This window comes from Zingiber officinale, chromosome 9B, assembly GCF_018446385.1.
Source record: "Zingiber officinale cultivar Zhangliang chromosome 9B, Zo_v1.1, whole genome shotgun sequence".
NCBI lineage: Eukaryota > Viridiplantae > Streptophyta > Magnoliopsida > Zingiberales > Zingiberaceae > Zingiber > Zingiber officinale.
This window is the reverse complement of record NC_056003.1, coordinates 94,525,344-94,546,316: the sequence shown is the minus strand read 5'-3', so window position 1 is coordinate 94,546,316 and position 20,973 is coordinate 94,525,344.

The window sequence follows — 20,973 nt, the reverse complement described above, 5'->3', positions numbered from 1 at the left end:
AACCCTGACAGCCATGTGATAGTAGCTTCTGAGCCTGAATCGCTGAAATGATCGATATGCCGTCGTCTCTGATGCAGTGAAGTCCCACGAGGGTTGGTTCGGAGGTCGGAACGTGACCACCCTCGTATGGCAATCAACAGTGACATGATATGCTGATAAGCAGTTCAAGCCAAGAATAATATCAAAATCGACCATTTCCAATACTAAAAGATCCACCGTAAGTATTATGTTGCAAAAATCTAACAGGCAACTTCTGACCTCTTGAGTGACGTCCATGGTGTCACCGGACGGTAGAGAGAAGGTCAGTCGCTGCGATCTGAAAGTGGGTAATCTACCAATCTCCCACATAAAAGTACGGGATATAAAAGAATGCGAGCTACCAGTATCTATCAGTATATCTGCAGATAAGGCATAAATATAAATCGTACCACAGAAAATGGATCCGTCGGCTCGCTGCACATCCTCTCTGGTGATTGCATGAATACACCCAGTCTTTGGCAGAGGAAGAGGTGGTAACGCTGCCTGCGACTGCTGCGTCTGGGCAGGAGCCTGCCATTGAGGCAGTGCTGGATACTGTGCTAGGGAAGTCTGAGACTGACACTGTATCGACGTTTGGGACTGCGTCTGATACTGAGCCTGTGGCTGGGGCTGCGATGGGTACTGGAATAGAGGCTGAGGGGGCAGCTGATACTGCCCCTGATTCAGATAATGAGGTCCCAGAACAGAGCTCTGGGGTACTATGGAAGTACTGGGGTAATCCTGTCCGAGCATGACAAATGCAGCTACTGAAGGGGAAGCTGTCCCTTGCTGGCGATGTGAGGGTGGAAATCTCCGCCCTCCTCGTCGAGCCCCTGACTGACTATGCTGTCCTCCCTGAGCAGTAACTCTGAGAGTAGTATACTGAGCCTTCAGCGGGTAATCTCGACTCTGGTGCCCAGGCAATTTGCAATAAAAGCAAACTGACTGTCCCAGAGAGCAGGCTGTGGTGAGGTGATCTCTGGACCCACATCGGAAACAGTGAATGTCGCTGACGGTTTGTTTCCGGTCCTGCTGAGGAGACCGGAAACGTCCTGAGGAAGACTGCCCCGACCTCTGAGGCCTACGTAATACCCCAGAAGTACTCTGACCTGGCCGACTGCGACTACTCTGCTGCTGTCCGGTCATCTGTGCCTACTGGATCTGTCCTGATGTCTGACCCGTATGCTTCCTTTTTCTGTCCGGAAACGCTCTCTGCTAAGCTGACTCAATCATGAGGGCTCTGTCCAATGTCTCTAAATAAGATACGCTACCAAGACCGGCAAGCCTTACTTGCAAATGTCCATCCAACCCATGAATGAACTACTGCATACGTGAACTGTCCTCAGCAACTAGCTCTGGACAAAATCTGACCAATCGGTTAAACTCTGCATTATACTCTGTCACCATCCGGTTGTTCTGTCGCAGACTCAGGAAATCCTGCCAGCGAGTCATCTGATAAGCTCGTGGGAAGAAGCGGCTCTCAAAAGCCTCTTTGAACCTAGCCCAAGTGATGTTCCGCTCGCCGATGATAGAACGTTGAGTAACCCACCAAGTGTCGGCCTCATCCCGTAAATGGAAAGCAGCCAACTCTACTTTCTCCCACTCGGAGCAATCCATATAGAAGAAGGTCCGATCTATAGTCTCTATCCATGACAGGGCCACACTCAGATCAAGGTCTCCTCAGAAGAGTGTAAATCGACTCTTCATCGACTCTGCCAACACTGGAATCCTGGCTCGTGCCGCGACAATGTCAGTGAGGTGGGTAGGGACGGCTGCAGGAACTGGCGGAAATACTGGAGCTGGTGCTACAGGTGGCACCGCTGAATAAAATGGCGGAGGTACTCCCGGTGCTGCTGCATAAACTGAAGCATATGCCGTCGGTGGCACTGTAGGGTCAGCATAGGTGGCCGCGGCTGGATGTACGGTAGGTTGTGGTATCGAATATGGTGCAACCGGTACTGCTGATACAGGTGCTGCTGGGTACACCGTAGGTACTGGGGGCACAGGTGCCGATGGTATCGGGTACATGGTAGGTCCATGTGGCGGTGGTGCCGGGTACACCGTAGGCTCGGCCGGAGCAGGTGCGGGGTATGCCGGTGGTACACCTGGTGGTACCGTAAATACAGTAGGGGTGGGTACAGCCGGTGCAGCCGAGGTAGGTACCTCTAAAGGAGCCATCGGGGTCTGAGAGCCAGACGCGCCCGCAGTATCCTGAGTCTGTCCACAGGCTCAACCCCAAAAGGCATCTCTGGCGAGTCCAGAGACTCCAAATTCCTCGTACGTGGCCGTCCAGCACCACGCCTCGCAGCAATTCGTGTAGACCTCCTCATATCTGTTAAGTTATAACACAAATATCATTACAAGTGCAAAAATTACTTAAATTACCTTTATACCTATTTGTCGTCTGGAGATGTTCCATCGCTGTCTAGTCCCCTTTTATTTCGGAATTTCGTACAAGAAAATCAACGAAAATCCATACAAAATCCGAAAATAAGTACCCAAGTTTACTGGCAAACTTGGGCTAACCTAAAAAACTATAATACCAAAAGCAGGTATTTATAACCCGCTCTGATACCAATAAATTGGTATCAGATAAATCTCGAAATCCGTAACACGATATACAAACAAGTATCGCCAACCTAACTCTGATACCAAATAAATTGTCATGCCTCGGGGAGTCCTTGTCCGAAGAAATTTCAGCAGCATCTCCCCTGTACAGGTGACAATCTGAAACTTTTCTACATCCATAGTCATACACGACCAACACGACCGGAACATATGTATATAACAACAAATAAATAAGCAAAGAATCACACCATCCACGCAGTTAAATAGTGAACTAAAACAAATGATAAGTAAACATCTCAAATCATCCTACTCAACTACACTCATAAAGCACAAAACTGATATCCTATTCAAATACACTCATAAAGCACAAAAACTCAACGACACAAATAAAATCAACTTACCTCTTCTGCCGTCCAGGCAGGCATGTAGAAGATCATATCGAATAAAAATCCATCGACAAGTAAAAATCCATACAAGATCCAAAGTATCAAAACAGAACAAGTTTAAACATAGTCTAATAAAGAAAAATCAAAAGACCAACAAACGTCCTCGTGGACTGCAGAGGACTAGCGACTGAAACTTCTCCGTACAACCTCAACCTGAAATGGTAATATCAACGGGGCGAGTCAACTCCTCAGCGGGTAATATTGACATGACAGTAAGAAAATAACATCTAGCAGTAATCATGCGTACAGTCTCCTGATATAAGAAAGATAAAGATGCAACTGAATAAACAGGAGAAAACTGTACTAACCAGGACCTGGGAATAAGTATAACAAGGTCGTCAGACCGAGAGTGTCATAAATCTTGTACACATGTCAATCATATGCATCTATCCAAATGCAGCAAATAAATGCAGCAAACACAAACAATAAATGCATTATTCCTATGATGCCAATGACATGGTCACCCCTAACGTCAGTCAGCCATCTCACACACGATGGTGAGACCGAGTGGGTAGGGCTGTGACAACCGTGCACTCTGCCATCACTACTCCTGATGAGTAACTGAGTGGACGAGATGCTGTCGGAGTACACCTATCCTCCTACCCCAAATCATAAGTGGGGGAGCTCAATGCTCTCATCTCCCGGTACACGATGACGAGGAGGGATCCCGGCGTGCTACCACGCTGCAGTCACACTACCTATGAGCGTCCCAGCGGAGCACCACCGAGCAAAACTGACGTGCTACCACGCTGCGTCGCACTACCCATGAGCGGACCAGCGGAGCATCGACAGAGATGAAACTGACGATGTGCTCAACAATAATGGAGCAGACTATCGCGTAGTATGCAATCATGCGAATGGTGCATGACACTAAGCATGGCAAAATCCTGAACAAGATAGCAATATCCATATTTATATAAAATGTGTACCATAGGACAATGAACCAAATCAAAGGTACACAGATCATATAAGGTATAAAAACCTAGATCCTGAACATAATAAACACATGGTGGTGTCACTACCCCTATAAGCATGTATAATCAGGTAGGTACTAACATGAAGTGCATAATAAGTAAACAAAACAAGCATGTAACAGGTATCGAGTAGTGACCAACTGAAGCAGATAAGAAACATAATCATTGCTATTTGTTAAAAACACTACTATGCATATCAAATGACATAAAGTCAAAGTACCCACCTCCAATAGAAAGGTCCAAATCCGACATCGAGATACTCGTCTCGCACCAAAGTCTTGTGTCACCAATAAATATATATTTTATTTAGCTACATTTCTATAAATAGCTAAATAAAATCTCTTACACTAAATTAGGGCAAAACCCTAATCAACAATAACATAAACCTAATCCATTCGAATTAGGACTTGCAATAAGCATAATCAATCATATCATCTTACCCAATTTAGCCCTAATTCAACACACACATCAAATCCTTATGCCTTACCTCAAATCACAACCTTGTTCAAGAATAAGAAGCTGCTGGAATTTGCTGGAATCAATGACTGCCAGATCCACGAAAATCCACAACACAAGACTACCCTCATAATCACTGATCCACCGAAACCCTACACCTACGGACCAGATCAGAAGGAAATCAAGCATGCAACCAAATGTTCCAAGTACAACCAACTCACCTTGTTGGCTTGATAGTAAAGTACTAAGGCACAGAAGAGGGCAGCAAGGCAGTGTTAGGGCACGACTCAAAGGAACATCGGGGAAACAGATGAGATGGTCCCTGTAGCCCTAAATCTGAAACCAGCATGCTCGTCGAATCAACATAGTGACCGACGATTAGGTTGGAAGATGAACAAAGACAAAGTGACACACTATACCTTCTAGTGGCTAGATCTGCGCCTGTGCTAGGGCACGAGGAAGACAACACCACCAAGGTCAGCAACGACATAATGGAGGAGAGGAAAAGGAGATGCTCGGGCTCTCCCTGATTCGGCCGAAGACCTCTCACGGAAGGCGACGAAGGCGATCGGCGCCGTCGCTCGGCGAGGAGGAAGAGAAGGAGGTCTCGGCGCTGCTCCGTGCGGCAGACTACAAAGAGGTTAGGGCAGAGCTCGGAAAGAAGAAGAAGAAAAATGCCAAGAACCCTCGGCCACGACTTAAAACCGCGAAGGATGGGAAAGAAACCGTCGTGGCGCCGATTAGGGCAAAGCACGGGTTCGCGGGGGAAGAAGACTCGGGCGAAAACGGTGTTCGGCTGAGGAAAAAGGAAAATAAAGAAAAGATAAAAAAAACAAGAAATGGAATTAATGAAAATCAACATTTCCTCGCTTAAATGGGTAGCCTAAACAGGCTTTCTCGGGGCCCATAATTGATCCTCGTAAACTTGTCCATACGAGCTCCGAAAAATTCCTAGAATATTTCTAAATATTCCGAAAAATTCCCTTATCATTATTCACCATTTTTCGGTATTTTACACTAAAAAATTAACCAAGCATCAAACAAGAATTAAACTAAATTGTATCAACAAAATTACAACTACTAAACATGAATTAAACTTCAACAAAACAAAGAAATGCTAAATTACTTGCATAAAAACATAACAAACATAAAAGGAATCTGTTCTAAGCTATAAAACAGTAATAAAATGAACTAAAAAGGGTAAACCAATCCATTCTCACAATCAATCCAACAATCCTCACACTCTTGCCATCACACAAGAGTGCCGAAGTCGAGAACACCCAACTCTGGACCTTAATGAAGAACCTCAGCTACGTCTCAGTTCAAGGTATGCTCAACAACGCCGACGGACCACCTCCGGCGAGCTAGAACAACCCGAAACCCCATAAATGGCTATAAATGCTGGAAATCTGCAATCTAGAATCTCTGGATCTAGGATGAAGTTGCGGATGATGGTTTGCTGTCGGATGGAGCTCAGGAACACCGGAGGACCACCGTCGATAGTCGCTGATGTGAATCGGAGTCGCCGATTGGAAGAACACCTCCAAATCACGCTGGAACAGAGAAATATCGGGAGCCAAATTTCGCCGGATGAAACACCCAACGACAGGTCTAGAAGATCGAGATGAAACAGCAAATAAGCTCTCCACCGAGGTTGAAGCTTGATAGGATGATCGGAGAAAGAATCGGGGTCGGAAATCCCGGGAGAAGCTGTGCGACGCGAAGCTCAGCGGAGGAGATTGACAACCAAAGCTACTGTAGCTTCTGGGTTTAAATCAGATCTGAGATCTGAATCGATGGCTGTGATTGATTTGGACTTGAACAACAGTGAAAAGTCGCCTAAAATCCGATCCGAAGGTGCTGATCTTGATCAAGGGTCTGGATCTACTCTCCCTTAGGTCGGATCGACCAGATCTTCATTGGATGGTTCATATATGTCCAATCTATGACGAACGACCCATAATACTCCGAAGCTTGATCTTCTCGTTTCAACTCTGATTTGAGCACAAATTCGATACAAATAGATCCAAATCCAAGATCCTTTGATGCCTACAAAATAAGAATCAAATATTAGCATCAAATAACACAAAAATATAATAATTTACAATTAAGTCCAAAAATAAAGACAATGCATGAAATATGATGCAAATCTAGGTTTTATCTATGAACATAACATCAAATTATGCATGTATGAACCAAAATAATACAATAAAATCATGGTTATCAAATCCCCCACACTTAATCTTAAACGTCCCGTGCAAGTAAAGAAAATCAAAAATCATCTCCACACAAATTCCCTAGCAATATCTAAAAGATAGTAAAAGGAATTTAACTAAGACCATATAAAGATCACAAACAATTATGAATATAATCCAAACAATAATCAGTAGGTATGGTAGTTTCAATCCAATCAAAGAATTAAGCAAGTTGTAATCTCACAAGGTATTCACCTATTCTAGCCCTCACACTCAAAAATGCATTTAAGTGGAGCTCACTCAATGTCACTCACAACATTTCACTACCATAAACTTGCTTATTTTCTAATTCTCCACCACTATAAACATAGCATACATGAATCAAAAGGATTTATCAACAAGAATTGAAATGGAATTAAGGAGAACAATTGAAATGAATGTAGTAGCAAAAGAAAAGGCATTAATGAAGAAAATGAGAAGATGAGAGTATTGGAGGAATATACTTGATGAGTTGACCATTTTGATGTAAAAAGAAATGAATACCATTTGTCATTACCAATTCAACATATCAAGCTAACCTCTCCTTCAATTTGATGAAAATCCAAGATTCTTGATACTCTATCTCCACACTTGATACTCTCTTGATGTGCCACATCTTTTTTTTTCTTCACTGTTTTATTTTTTTTCACTGTTTTTACACTTCAATTCCAGCATTTTGAAACTAATCTCACATTATGTATCCAACACCCTCCCCCACACTTAAACCATTGTCCGTCTCGGACAATAAAACACTTTATGTATCCAATGACTTGAAGCTCATTTTGTCACTATTTCTGAATTCATTCAGCAGGTTTTACTCCTCTTCCTCTGTTTTCCTGTGATTTCCTTTTGTGGTTCTGTGTTTCTGTGTTTTTAGTTTATAATTAGCATAACACATTCAACTTTCTGGATTGAATTCCTTGAAATAGCTGGCAATGCAATGAAGCAATGCAGTTTCAAAATCTGGAATCCAAGTAATGGCTGCAATTATAATCATCATTTAACCTTCAGTAATGTTCATCAATCAAATTCAAGCCACGTTTCAAAATTCAAATTAGAACTTGAAATTCAAGAATTGGCACTAGCAGGATACAATTTCAACCTTTCTAAATCTATTTCAGCAGCTCCACACTTTTGTTCATTTACAGCACCTTGAAAAGATATAGCTTCCTTTTTCAAGTTCTGGTTCTTGATCTCCTATCAATTTCTATATTCAAACCTGTGGAGCTTCAATAGTGAAATTTTTTTTGTAGAAATCAGCTTCAAGATTCAGAGAATGCAGCTTTTTAATCTATTTGTTGTAAATGATACATATTTTCCAGGCTTCTTGCTCAATTGCAAGCTTCAAGTTCTGATTTCACTTCAAGTTCAGATTGTCACTTTTCTTCTGTAGACTTGAAATTTTCATTCAACTTGAATCAGCCATAAACCAAACAAAGTATATACCTAGCTGCAACAACAATCATAAATCCAACATCTTAAATTTTGTGTGTTTTTCATGTTCAGAAATCTGCACATAGATTTGAAACTTAAAGGCAATCTAACTAAATTCACCAGGATTCATCTTTTAAATAAATCTCATTTGGCACCAAAACCTTAGTTCTTGTGCTTACAGTTTCAGAATTTGGGTAAGCAGAGTTTCTGTTAGCTAAGTAGCTCTTCTAAAATGTAATTAGTTTCTTGATTTTCAACCATTTCTCAATAGCCTTTCTTTTCTGATTTCTGCAATGCACTTTCCAGCAGATTTTCTTCAATTCCAGGTGATGGATAGTTCCAGTATCCTCCTGCTCCAGAATTTCAGCAACCATTAAGTTGCTTAACTAACATTTCAGAGGGTGTTTTCATGGTTCGAAATCCAGTTAATCCAACAAGTTAATAACCAAATCAGTGGATTAATTTGAAATCCTGTATAATTGATGCTAATTCTGAATTCTAAAGTTTGATTTCCAGATTTCAGTATCAACTTTGGACTTAAAGAAAGATCTAGCTTAAGTCACAAAGAGTAAAACCCTTAAACAAGATGTCAATTGATACTAGGCTAGCAAGGGCTTAATTTGAAGTTATTGCTGATAAGAAAATTGCTAGACAGTTTAACACAATTCAGTTTGCATTTGATTCCAGAATTCTGCTCTCAATTTCCCATTCAAGCTTCTAAGATAATTTCAGTTTGTAACATGGAGATTACAGCTTCACCAAGAGTTGCATTTAGCATAGAATCCATATAAAATTCAGTTTCAATTCCTGTTCTTCAAATTTAGCAAGTAATCTAGCATTTCCTTAATTTTGTAACCTTTGTTCATTTCTATTTTTTCAGCAAAGATCTCCTTTTGTTTTCATTTGTTTCATTCGAAAGCTTAATTTGTGATCCTTGAATGAGTTTTAGTAAACAACTCGAATCCATCTCTGTTTGCCTTTCTCTGTTTGTGGCACAGATACAGATCAGTTCTGCTGAAGGACAAGCACTCCTGCATTTCAATCAGGACTTGTTTTGAGTACAGGATTGTCGAACTGATATCTTGAATGCAGACTTGCGAAGCTGAAGACTCATCCACTACAACAACTTGATTTAGTTACAATTTCAGATTTCAGAGTTAATACTGATTTCTTATTCTTTGTATCACTGTTCTGTACTTCTTGCTCCTGCAAAATCTCCTTGGTACTTCAGATCAAGTTTTGAGCTTTAATCCCTCTACATTGTATCATTTAACATTGAATCAGATCCAGCTTGTCTTCATTTGGTTCAAACCATAGCTTCACTGTTTTCCTCATTATTTACTCATAGCATTTTGGTACTCACTTGACAGCAATCTGAAACTGAATTCTGATTTCTAGCACAAACAATCTGTAGACTTCATATTTCAGATTTTGGAATCTTAGCAATTTCTAGCGTAAATCGTAGAAAATTAATCTCATTCATAGATACCATTAGGATTGAATTGATGTAAACTTGAATTCTAATTGTTGTTGTTCATAAATATCATATGAAGTTGGCACCAAAATTCAAACTCTTGCTCCTTTTCAGGTTTTTTGTAAAATACCGAAAATAGGCAAATATTGATAAAGGAATTTTCTGGAATTTTTGGAAATTTTTCGGGAATTTTTCGGAGCTCGTATGGATAAGTTATTGGGGATAAAAACGGGGCCCGGGAAAGCCTGTTTAGGCTACCCCATTTAAGCGAGGAAAAGTTATTTTTCTTTTCCTTTTTATTTTCTTTTTTCTTTTATTCTCATTTCTTCTCCATCGCCGTTTCTTCCTCAAACTCGCGCCTCCTCTCTCGAGTTTTCCCCGACGCGTGCCCTAACCGACACCGCAAACCGCCGCCGCCTCCCTCTCCTCTGCCGACGCCGACGACGCCAGGGAACAGAGAGCCGCCGGCTGAGCTTCGCCTTTCCTCTCCCTCTTCCCTCTCGGTGCCCTACTTGACGCCGATTCCTCCTCTCCCTCTTCCTTTCTTCTTCCCTGTCTTCGCCACTGGGATCGGGACGCGCCGCCGCCCCTTTCGACCGGAAGCCACTTCCAAGCCATGTCCTAGATCACCAATCGGCCACCTCTACCCTAGCTTCTTCACTGTTGCACACCGCCGGCCTTCTCCACCCCGTCGCCTGTGCCCTAGCACCGTCGCCGGCCACCAGGACCGAACCACCACAGATCGTTGCCCTCTGTGCCCTAGCTTTGGTTGGATACCACGGGCTCAGCCGCAACATTGAACTAGAGATTCGACAGTGGGCTGATAGAAGAGCATTCCGGCCACTGTTGCTTGCTACCATCGCCGGAGAAGGTTAGGTAATGGTCTTGTTAATTACAACAGAGATGTAGATTTTGGTATGCTACTGTAAGGATTTTCAATTGCGAGTTTTGGGAATTTGTTGTTCAATTGGCAGTGAACAGCAACGTGAAGTAATTCATGTTGGATTTCTGACCATGAAGAGCATTGCTGATTTGAGAGTTGCTGATTGGAATGTGAAGCCAACACAAGAAATTGATGTAACATTGATGATCATGTTGTTGACCAAGCATCAACATGTTGGAGAACAATTGTTGGTCCTCCAAGTTGAACGTTATTGATTGGGTGGTTCTTCTAAGCAACCAAGTTGTGGTTCTGTGCTAATCAAGAGAGGGATGTGCTGCTCTTACTTCTTCGGCTGTGTAGCACAATAGTAGTTTGGTGAAAAGAAGGTAAGGTGCTTGAGTTATTTTGGAAATTTGGTTACCGAATTGAAAATGATGTCTTGAGTTTCATTTTGATACGGACAATGAAGTGCAGGTGATTTATTGGGTTCCAGCAGTTAATCATATTCCAGCAGCGATATCCCTAGCAGTGGATCATTATTAGGGACTATGAGTTTAAGGTATAGTTTATGTATCGAATTATTGATAAATTGGAGTACTAGATGCTTAGATTTATTAGGGTTTTACCCTAATTGAGTCTCAAGGATTTTTATTTGGTTATGCATTTGAGTTGTAGCTAAATAAAAATATATGTATGTTGGTGACACAGGACTTTGACGCGAGACGAGTATCTTGACGTCGGATTTGGACTGGATATGCTCCTTATATTTGAGGCGGGTACCTCTTGACTTATCTTTTATGATATTGTCATTGGATATGCATAGTATTTTATAACTACAAGCAATGAACATGTTTGTCTTTGGTATGTCACTGTTTGATATCCATAGCATGTTAGATTTGTCGCCTGTGAAGTATCCGTACTTATATCTCGTGATTTGTTACCATGAGTATCTTGTTGCCATGAGTACTTTATTACCATGAGTATCTTAGTTTTTAGAATAAGTGACATACCATGTTTTACTGAGGTTAGGACTAGGTTCTGGACTTTTGGTTTCAGTCATGTGCATCGAGATTGTCTGATACTTAGGTTTTATGCCATGATTGACTTGTGTACCTCTATTTGTATATCATATATGATTCGTGTATCTAGACCTTGATTCTTGATATGTGCATATTGTTGGTACATATGTTATGGAAGGAGATATGTTTAGGATCTAGGTTGCTATACCATAGAGGACCTATATACCCTAGATCTGTGGATTTGACCTACTGATACTGTGGTACCCATATTATGTATATATGGATTTTTCTATGCTGATCAGGATATTCCATACTTATTATGTTCCGGACATAGGTTCTTGATATTCTATCTGACCTGTGTACTCTAGATCTTGGTATCTGACCATCGATTTTACAGTACTCATTTTATATATATGGATATGGATATATTGATCAGTTTTGCTATGCTTAGTGTCATGCATCATGATTGCATGCTGTGCGATTGTCGGCTCCACTATGGTTGAGCACATCGCCAGTTACATGTATTGAACACACCACCACTCATGGGTTAGTGGTATATCAGACCGGTGTGTGGCGGTTCTGCTGTTTGGCTCCGTTGGTCTGAGGACTCAGCGTGGTAGCCGGCAGACAGTTCCGCTCTGTTTGGCTCCGCTGGCATTTAGTGTAGCAGCGTAGTAGCCGGCAGACGGTGGACTCTGTTTGGCTCCGTTGGTCAGGTGACTCAGCGTGGTAGCCGGCAGAGATACCTCCCCGTCATCGTGTACCGGGAGTTGAGAGCATTGAGCTCCCCCATTTATGATTTGGGGTCACAGGACAGGAGTACTCCGACAGCATCCCGTCCACTCGGTCACTCATCAGGAGTAGTGACGACAGAGTGCACGGTTGTCATAGCCCTACCCACTCGGTCTCGCCATTTGTGTGTGAGAGGACTGACTGGCGTCAGGGGTGACCAGGACGCATCATTAGCATCATATGCATTGATGTATTTATATTATTGTGATTGTGTTTGCTGCATTTGGTTGCTGCATTTTGGTTGGATGCATACCTTTGACCTGCATACAGGATTATTGACACTTTCGGTTTGACGACCCTTTTGTCTGGATAGGAGTTCCTGGTGAGTACAGCTTCCTCAGTTACCTTTCAGTTTTGCATATTCCCTATATATGATTAGGAAGTTGTATTCCATGTTTGTTGCTGTTAGATATATCTTACTACTCATGTCCATTGGTATTCGCTGAGTTGTTGAACTCACCCCCGTTGACACTATCTTTTCAGGTACCAGGTTATTTATGGTGTCGCTTGGAGCATCCTGTCTGCTGGTCCCCACGTCACATCAGAAGACTTATCGGTTTCACGTATGATTTGTTTGTTTTATGTATCAGTTTGTTTAGCTCTGTACTCTGGTTTTATTTTTGGAGTGTTGATGTTGTTATGTGGTATTTTATATTTGTTGTTGGTTGTGTAAGCCTAGCCGGCTAGCAGTTTTGTGTTTTGGTTTTGGTACAGCCGAGTGGGCTGCTTTACTTTTAACTGCGTGGTTGTGTCAGCCAGAGGCTGAATTTGATATTAACTGCGTGGTGTTTGTTTTCTTTTATTGTTATTATTCCAGCCGCATGTGGCTGAGGTATATAGTGCTTGTAGAAAAGTTTCAGATTGTCCGCCGTACAGGGGAGATGCTGCCGAAATTTCTTCGGACAGAGACTCCTCCGGGGCGTGACAATTTAGTGGTATCAGAGCAGGTATACGATACTTGCTATGTGTTCTGGATTTTTGAGATTTATCTGATATCAATTTATTTGGTATCAGAGATCGACTTACGAGTCTTATTTCCGGTGTTTCGGATTTCGTGTTTTGGTCTTCTTGATGTGATTTTTTTTTTCGGGTTTTGGGACCTGGCAGCAGCAGGACATCTCCAAGCTATAGGAGGTATGTTGGTATATGTTATCCTACATTTTTGTTAGTATATGCACTGTTGACTATTACTGTTTATGACCTGTATTAGCACTCTTTACTGGTACATGTCTAGTTGATATAGCATATATTTTATGTATTAGGTTAGCCACTGATCTTGATTGACCTTAATAGAGATTAAGGGTTGCAGTTTCTGGTGATTTATCATGTCATACACCAGAAGTTTTTTTTTTAGCTTATGTTATTACTAGTTGGATAGCAGATTGAGGCACATACCAGCCTCTGCTTTTATTAGCTGGGTAGTGGATAACATTTATATCTTTATGTTGACCTAGCCAGTAGTATACCATGTTATCTTAGTAAATTTCATCAGTAAATATTGATTTACTCTTGTTAGATCTGTCAGTAGAAGATAGATTGACGTTTGTTTGATTTGGGTAGTTGTGATCGATTTACCTTAGATGCTTGTAGAGGCTTTATTTATTTTTGATTAGTTAGTAGATGATCGATTAGTTGTGTTGATCCGATCAGTAGCAGATTAACCTACTTTACTTCTAGATGTCTGAATCTTTGGGTTGTTATGTGCTTAATTGATATCTAGAGCACATTTGAGTACAAGTTTTGTACTAATGTGGAAAAGACGGAGTTGATCGTATACTATTGTCGGTTTGGTCAGTTGATAGAGGATCGGTGTATCCTATTCCATGGGTACTGTAATTTTAGACTGTATGTACCTAATTGGATAACTTAGAAGATGACATAGGGTTTGTGTGGTAGATTGGATTTAAATATGTTGATTATGCATATTTATGTGGTGTGTAGATATGATTGTTATGAGTTGAAGGAATTCTATGATGGATAGTTCATTTGGAGATAGTGTGGGTATTCCCATCTTGATGTGGTTATTGTAGGTTCCTTGTGGATTATAGCTATTTAGTTAGCTGTACGTGCCTGATTGACATGTTGGAGGTATCTTATCGATTAAAATTTATGTCGTGGTATATGTACATATGTGTTTGGTGTGGTATCTGAGGTATTTTGTTGATTATGTGTGATTTGTGAGTGCACCTGGGTTTAGTATGCCTTATTGGAAGTATATGTTGATTATACTCTTGGCATATGTGTATATTTGTCATGTGAGTATTGTTTGAGGGGTATTGTTGATTTTACCTACGATGATATATGCACACGGGTTCGGTATACATTGTTGGAGGTATCACGGTGATTTATACCTATGATGTGAGTATTTTTGGTGTGAACCAATTGGAGGATTATGTCGATCATACATATGTTGTGTGTGCATGTGTGTCAGAAGTATGGTGGGTAGCATCATGATGATTCTACCTATGATAAATGTAGAATATTAAATGTCTACATTATGATGTTGGTTATTTTACCCTGTCAACTAATTCTCCCATTAGTGGGTGACCGACCCACTAGGAGGATGATAGAGTTGACTATGGATTTGATTTGCTTACTGGGTGGTTATACCCTAGGCTTACCCACAGTGATCTGTGGTAGAGAGATCTCGTGCAGTCTCTAGCTAGATAGTTAGGTGCTTTGGGCACTTATGTATTGTTGTGGTAGAGCGTAGCTCCCATAGGTTATGGATCGTTTGTGGTAGAGCGTAGCTTCCACATATTCTGGATTCCCACATATGGAGGATTTCTTGTGGTAGAGCGTTGCTCCCACATATGTGGTATTCCGTGTGATAGATCATTGCTCTCACACCGTAGGTTCTATTCTTTGGTGATTATATATCGTTGGTGATTAGATCTGTTTATTGTTGGGGATCTTATTGTTATGAATGTCTGTGATACGGACATTATGTGTCTTGGTTTTACCATTAGTGCTTGCGGTGCCCTAGATGTTATCATGGACTCGATGATTTGGGTATCCCTAGAATGTTTGGATTGGTTTCCATTGTCTTTGTTGACGATGTTGTGATCTATTTCGGATCCGCGGTGAGTCACGTACACCACCTTTGCTTAGATCTAGAGATGTTTCGACGAGAACATCTATATGTGATGATCAGTAGTGCTTATTTGGATTGTCTTATGTGACGATGATTAGGACACACGGTCACCAGTAGGAGTATACCGTGGTTCCACAGGAGATCGAGGTTGTTACCGTTGGGAGTAGACGGAGTCGATATAAGAGGCTCGCAACTTCTTTTGTTTGGCTCGATATTTCCGGAGATACGTTGAGGGTTTCTCACGGATTGCTATGCTACTTACACGCCTGATCAGGAAAGGCGTGAAGTTCACTTGGACTGAGGTTTGTATGACCAGCTTATAGGAGCTGAAGCGGAGTTTAGTGTCGGCTCCGATTTTTGATTGTACCTTCTAGAGAGGACGAATTTGTGCTCTATACCGACGCATCTCTACTGGGTTTGGACGCTGTTTTGATGCAGCACGATAGAGTAGTCTCCTATGCTTCTCGTCGGTTGAAGAAGCATGAGAAGAACTACCCTGTACATGATCTGAAGCTGCCATGAAGATTTAGCGACATTATTTATATGACGTTACATTTGAGATTCTCACTGACCATAAGAGTCTCAAATATCTGTTTTACTTAGAAGGAACCTAATCTCCGACAGAGGAGATGGATGGAGTTCCTGAAGGATTTTGATTGTACCATTAGCTATCACCTAGGAAAAGCTAATGTGGTTGTTGACGCGCTTAGCCGGAAGTCTAGAGTGACTTTGGCTTGCCACCGAGTTGTGGTCACAGATTGGTTACCATGGTTGCTCAGTCGTCGATCAGGACGAGGATCCGAGAGCCCTAGGCTGTATTTGCGGGTTATTTGCAGCCAGATAGTTTCCGGGCAACAGACCGAGTTTACCCGAGATGAAGCGGTGGTTATATATTTCCGAGGTCGCTTATGCGTATCTCCATTTCACCCGGTCAGGGAGGAGTTACTTCAGGAGGCATCGCTCACGATTTGCTGTCCACCTAGGCGGTACCCGCGTGTACCAAGATTTGAGGTGTTTCTATTGGTGGAACGACATGAAGGAAGACATCGCAGATTTTGTAGCTAGATGTCTCGTCTGTCAGCAAGTGAAAGCCGAGCATTAGAGATCTGCCGGCTTATTTCAGCAGATTTCTATTCTTGAGTGGAAATGAGAACATATTACTAAGGACTTTGTGGTGAGTTTGTCAAGGACATGACGAGACCAAGACGCGATTTGGGTAATCGTTGATCAATTAACCAAATCCGCGCACTTTTTAGCGATCCGGAAGACTGATTTCCTGGATCGATTGGTAGATCTGTTTTGCCGGGAGATCATCAGATCACATGGTGTCCCGTTGACTATTATTTCGGATAGAGGCCCCTGTTTCACGTCTCGTTTCTGGCAGAGCCTACAGCAGCCTTTAGGCAATGAGCTCTGTTATAGTACAGTTTTTCATCCGCAGACAGATGGACAGTCGGAGCGGACCATTCAGACTTTAGAGGACTTGTTGAGGTCATGTGTATTGGATTTTGGAGGCAGTTGGGAGGACCACTTGCCATTGGTAGAGTTCGCCTACTACAGCGGTTTGCATTTGACTATCCAGATGACACCGTTTGAAGCGTTGTAAGGTAAACCTTGTCGGACACCCACCCTTTGGGATGAGGTTGGGGTGGCCCAGTTGTTGGGACCTTACAGAGATTAGTGTGAGGCAGAGTTGGTCCGTACTATCAGACGGAGGATGCTAGAGTCGCAGGACTGTCAGAAGGGTTATGTTGATCGGAGACGCAGACCCTAGAGTTCTTTATTGGCAACCATGTATTTCTGCGAGTTCCACCCACGAAAGGGGTGAAGAGATTTGACCTCAGAGGTAAGCTAGCTCCGCGATACATTGGTCCTTTTCAGATCTTGGAGAGGATTGGAGCGGTAGCTTATTGGTTAGCACTACCACCATCCTTGGTAGGCGTGTACGATGTGTTCTACATGTCTATGTTTAGCAGATACCTACTCGACCCGACACATGTGCAGACAAATATCTTAATTTCTATTCAGCCTGACGTCACCTATGAGGAGATTCCGGTACGGATTCTGGACCGGAACAAACGTCAGTTGCGGAACAAGACTATCCGACTGGTTAACGTCGGATGGCAGTATCATTCGGACGAGCATGCTACTTGGGAGCTCGAGGATACGATCCGAGTTCGATATTCCCATCTTTTCCCTTGGGGTATATGATTTAATTTACCGTTCAGCATTTATACGCTTTACCTGTTATTAGTGTTTGCTGATGGTAGATAACGAAATTTGGGGACCAAATTTTTATTAGTGGGGGAGAATGTAAAATAATGAAAATAGGCAAATATTGATAAAGGGATTTTCTGGAATTTTTGGAAATTTTTCGGGAATTTTTCGGAGCTCGTATGGATGAGTTATCCGGGATAAAAACGGGATCCGGGAAAGCCTGTTTAGACTACCCCATTTAAGCGAGGAAAAGTTATTTTTCTTTTCCTTTTTATTTTCTTTTTTCTTTTATTCTCATTTCTTCTCCATCGCCGTTTCTTCCTCAAACTCGCGCCTCCTCTCTCGAGTTTTCCCCGACGCGTGACCTAACCGGCGCCGCAAACCGCCGCCGCCTCCCTCTCCTCTGCTGACGCCGACGACGCCAGGGAACAGAGAGCCGCCGGCTGAGCTTCGCCTTTCCTCTCCCTCTTCCCTCTCGGTGCCCTACTTCACGCCGATTCCTCCTCTCCCTCTTCCTTTCTTCTTCCCTGTCTTCGCCACTGGGATCGGGACGCGCCGCCGCCCCTTTCGACCGGAAGCCACTTCCAAGCCATGTCCTAGATCACCAATCGGCCACCTCTACCCTAGCTTCTTCACTGTTGCACACCGCCGGCCTTCTCCACCCCGTCGCCTGTGCCCTAGCACCGTCGCCGGCCACCAGGACCGAACCACCACAGATCGTTGCCCTCTGTGCCCTAGCTTTGGTTGGATACCACGGGCTCAGCCGCAACATTGAACTAGAGATTCGACAGTGGGCTGATAGAAGAGCATTCCGGCCACTGTTGCTTGCTACCATCGCCGGAGAAGGTTAGGTAATGGTCTTGTTAATTACAACAGAGATGTAGATTTTGGTATGCTACTGTAAGGATTTTCAATTTGCGAGTTTTGGGAATTTGTTGTTCAATTGGCAGTGAACAGCAACGTGAAGTAATTCATGTTGGATTTCTGACCATGAAGAGCATTGCTGATTTGAGAGTTGCTGATTGGAATGTGAAGCCAACACAAGAAATTGATGTAACATTGATGATCATGTTGTTGACCAAGCATCAACATGTTGGAGAACAATTGTTGGTCCTCCAAGTTGAACGTTATTGATTGGGTGGTTCTTCTAAGCAACCAAGTTGTGGTTCTGTGCTAATCAAGAGAGGGATGTGCTGCTCTTACTTCTTCGGCTGTGTAGCACAATAGTAGTTTGGTGAAAAGAAGGTAAGGTGCTCGAGTTATTTTGGAAATTTGGTTACCGAATTGAAAATGATGTCTTGAGTTTCATTTTGATACAGACAGTGAAGTGCAGGTGATTTATTGGGTTCCAGCAGTTAATCATATTCCAGCAGCGATATCCCTAGCAGTGGATCATTATTAGGGACTATGAGTTTAAGGTATAGTTTATGTATCGAATTATTGATAAATTGGAGTACTAGATGCTTAGATTTATTAGGGTTTTACCCTAATTGAGTCTCAAGGATTTTTATTTGGTTATGCATTTGAGTTGTAGCTAAATAAAAATATATGTATGTTGGTGACACAGGACTTTGACGCGAGACGAGTATCTTGACGTCGGATTTGGACTGGATATGCTCCTTATATTTGAGGCGGGTACCTCTTGACTTATCTTTTATGATATTGTCATTAGATATGCATAGTATTTTATAACTACAAGCAATGAACATGTTTGTCTTTGGTATGTCACTGTTTGATATCCATATCATGTTAGATTTGTCGCCTGTGAAGTATCCGTACTTATATCTCGTGATTTGTTACCATGAGTATCTTGTTGCCATGAGTACTTTATTACCATGAGTATCTTAGTTTTTAGAATAAGTGACATACCATGTTTTACTGAGGTTAGGACTAGGTTCTGGACTTTTGGTTTCAGTCATGTGTATCGAGATTGTCTGATACTTAGGTTTTATGCCATGACTGGCTTGTGTACCTCTATTTGTATATCATATATGATTCGTGTACCTAGACCTTGATTCTTGATATGTGCATATTGTTGGTACATATGCTATGGAAGGAGATATGTTTAGGATCTAGGTTGCTATACCATAGAGGACCTGTAAACCCTAGATCTGTGGATTTGACCTACTGATACTGTGGTACCCATATTATGTATATATGGATTTTTCTATGCTGATCAGGATATTCCATACTTATTATGTTCCGGACATAGGTTCTTGATATTCTATCTGACCTGTGTACTCTAGATCTTGGTATGTGACCATCGATTTTACAGTGCTCATTATATATATATGAATATGGATATGTTGATCAGTTTTGCTATGCTTAGTGTCATGCATCATGATTGCATGCTGTGCGATTGTCGGCTCCACTATGGTTGAGCACATCGCCAGTTACATGTACTGCACACACCACCACTCATGGGTTAGTGGTATATCAGACCGGTGTGTGGCGGTTCTGCTGTTTGGCTCAGCGTGGTAGCCGGCAGTCAGTTTCGCTCTGTTTGGCTCCGCTGGCATTTAGTGTAGCAGCGTAGTAGCCGGCAGACGGTGGACTCTGTTTGGCTCCGTTGGTCAGGTGACTCAGCGTGGTAGCCGGCAGAGATACCTCCCCGTCATCGTGTATCGGGAGTTGAGAGCATTGAGCTCCCCCATTTATGATTTGGGGTCACAGGACAGGAGTACTCCGACAGCATCCCGTCCACTCGGTCACTCATCAGGAGTAGTGACGACAGAGTGCACGGTTGTCATAGCCCTACCCACTCGGTCTCGCCATTTGTGTGTGAGAGGACTGACTGGCGTCAGGGGTGACCAGGACGCATCATTAGCATCATATGCATTGATGTATTTATATTATTGTGATTGTGTTTGCTGCATTTGGTTGCTGCATTTTGGTTGGATGCATACCTTTGACCTGCATACAGGATTATTGACACTTTCGGTTTGACGACCCTTTTGTCTGGATAGGAGTTCCTGGTGAGTACAGCTTCCTCAGTTACCTTTCAGTTTTGCATATTCCCTATATATGATTAGGAAGCTGTATTCCATGTTTGTTGCTGTTAGATATATCTTACTACTCATGTCCATTGGTATTCGCTGAGTTGTTGAACTCACCCCCCGTTGACACTATCTTTTTCAGGTACCAGGTTATGTATGGTGTCGCTTGGAGCATCCTGTCTGCTGGTCCCCACGTCACATCAGAAGACTTATCGGTTTCACGTATGATTTGTTTGTTTTATGTATCAGTTTGTTTAGCTCTGTACTCTGGTTTTATTTTTGGAGTGTTGATGTTGTTATGTGGTATTTTATATTTGTTGTTGGTTGTGTAAGCCTAGCCGGCTAGCAGTTTTGTGTTTTGGTTTTGG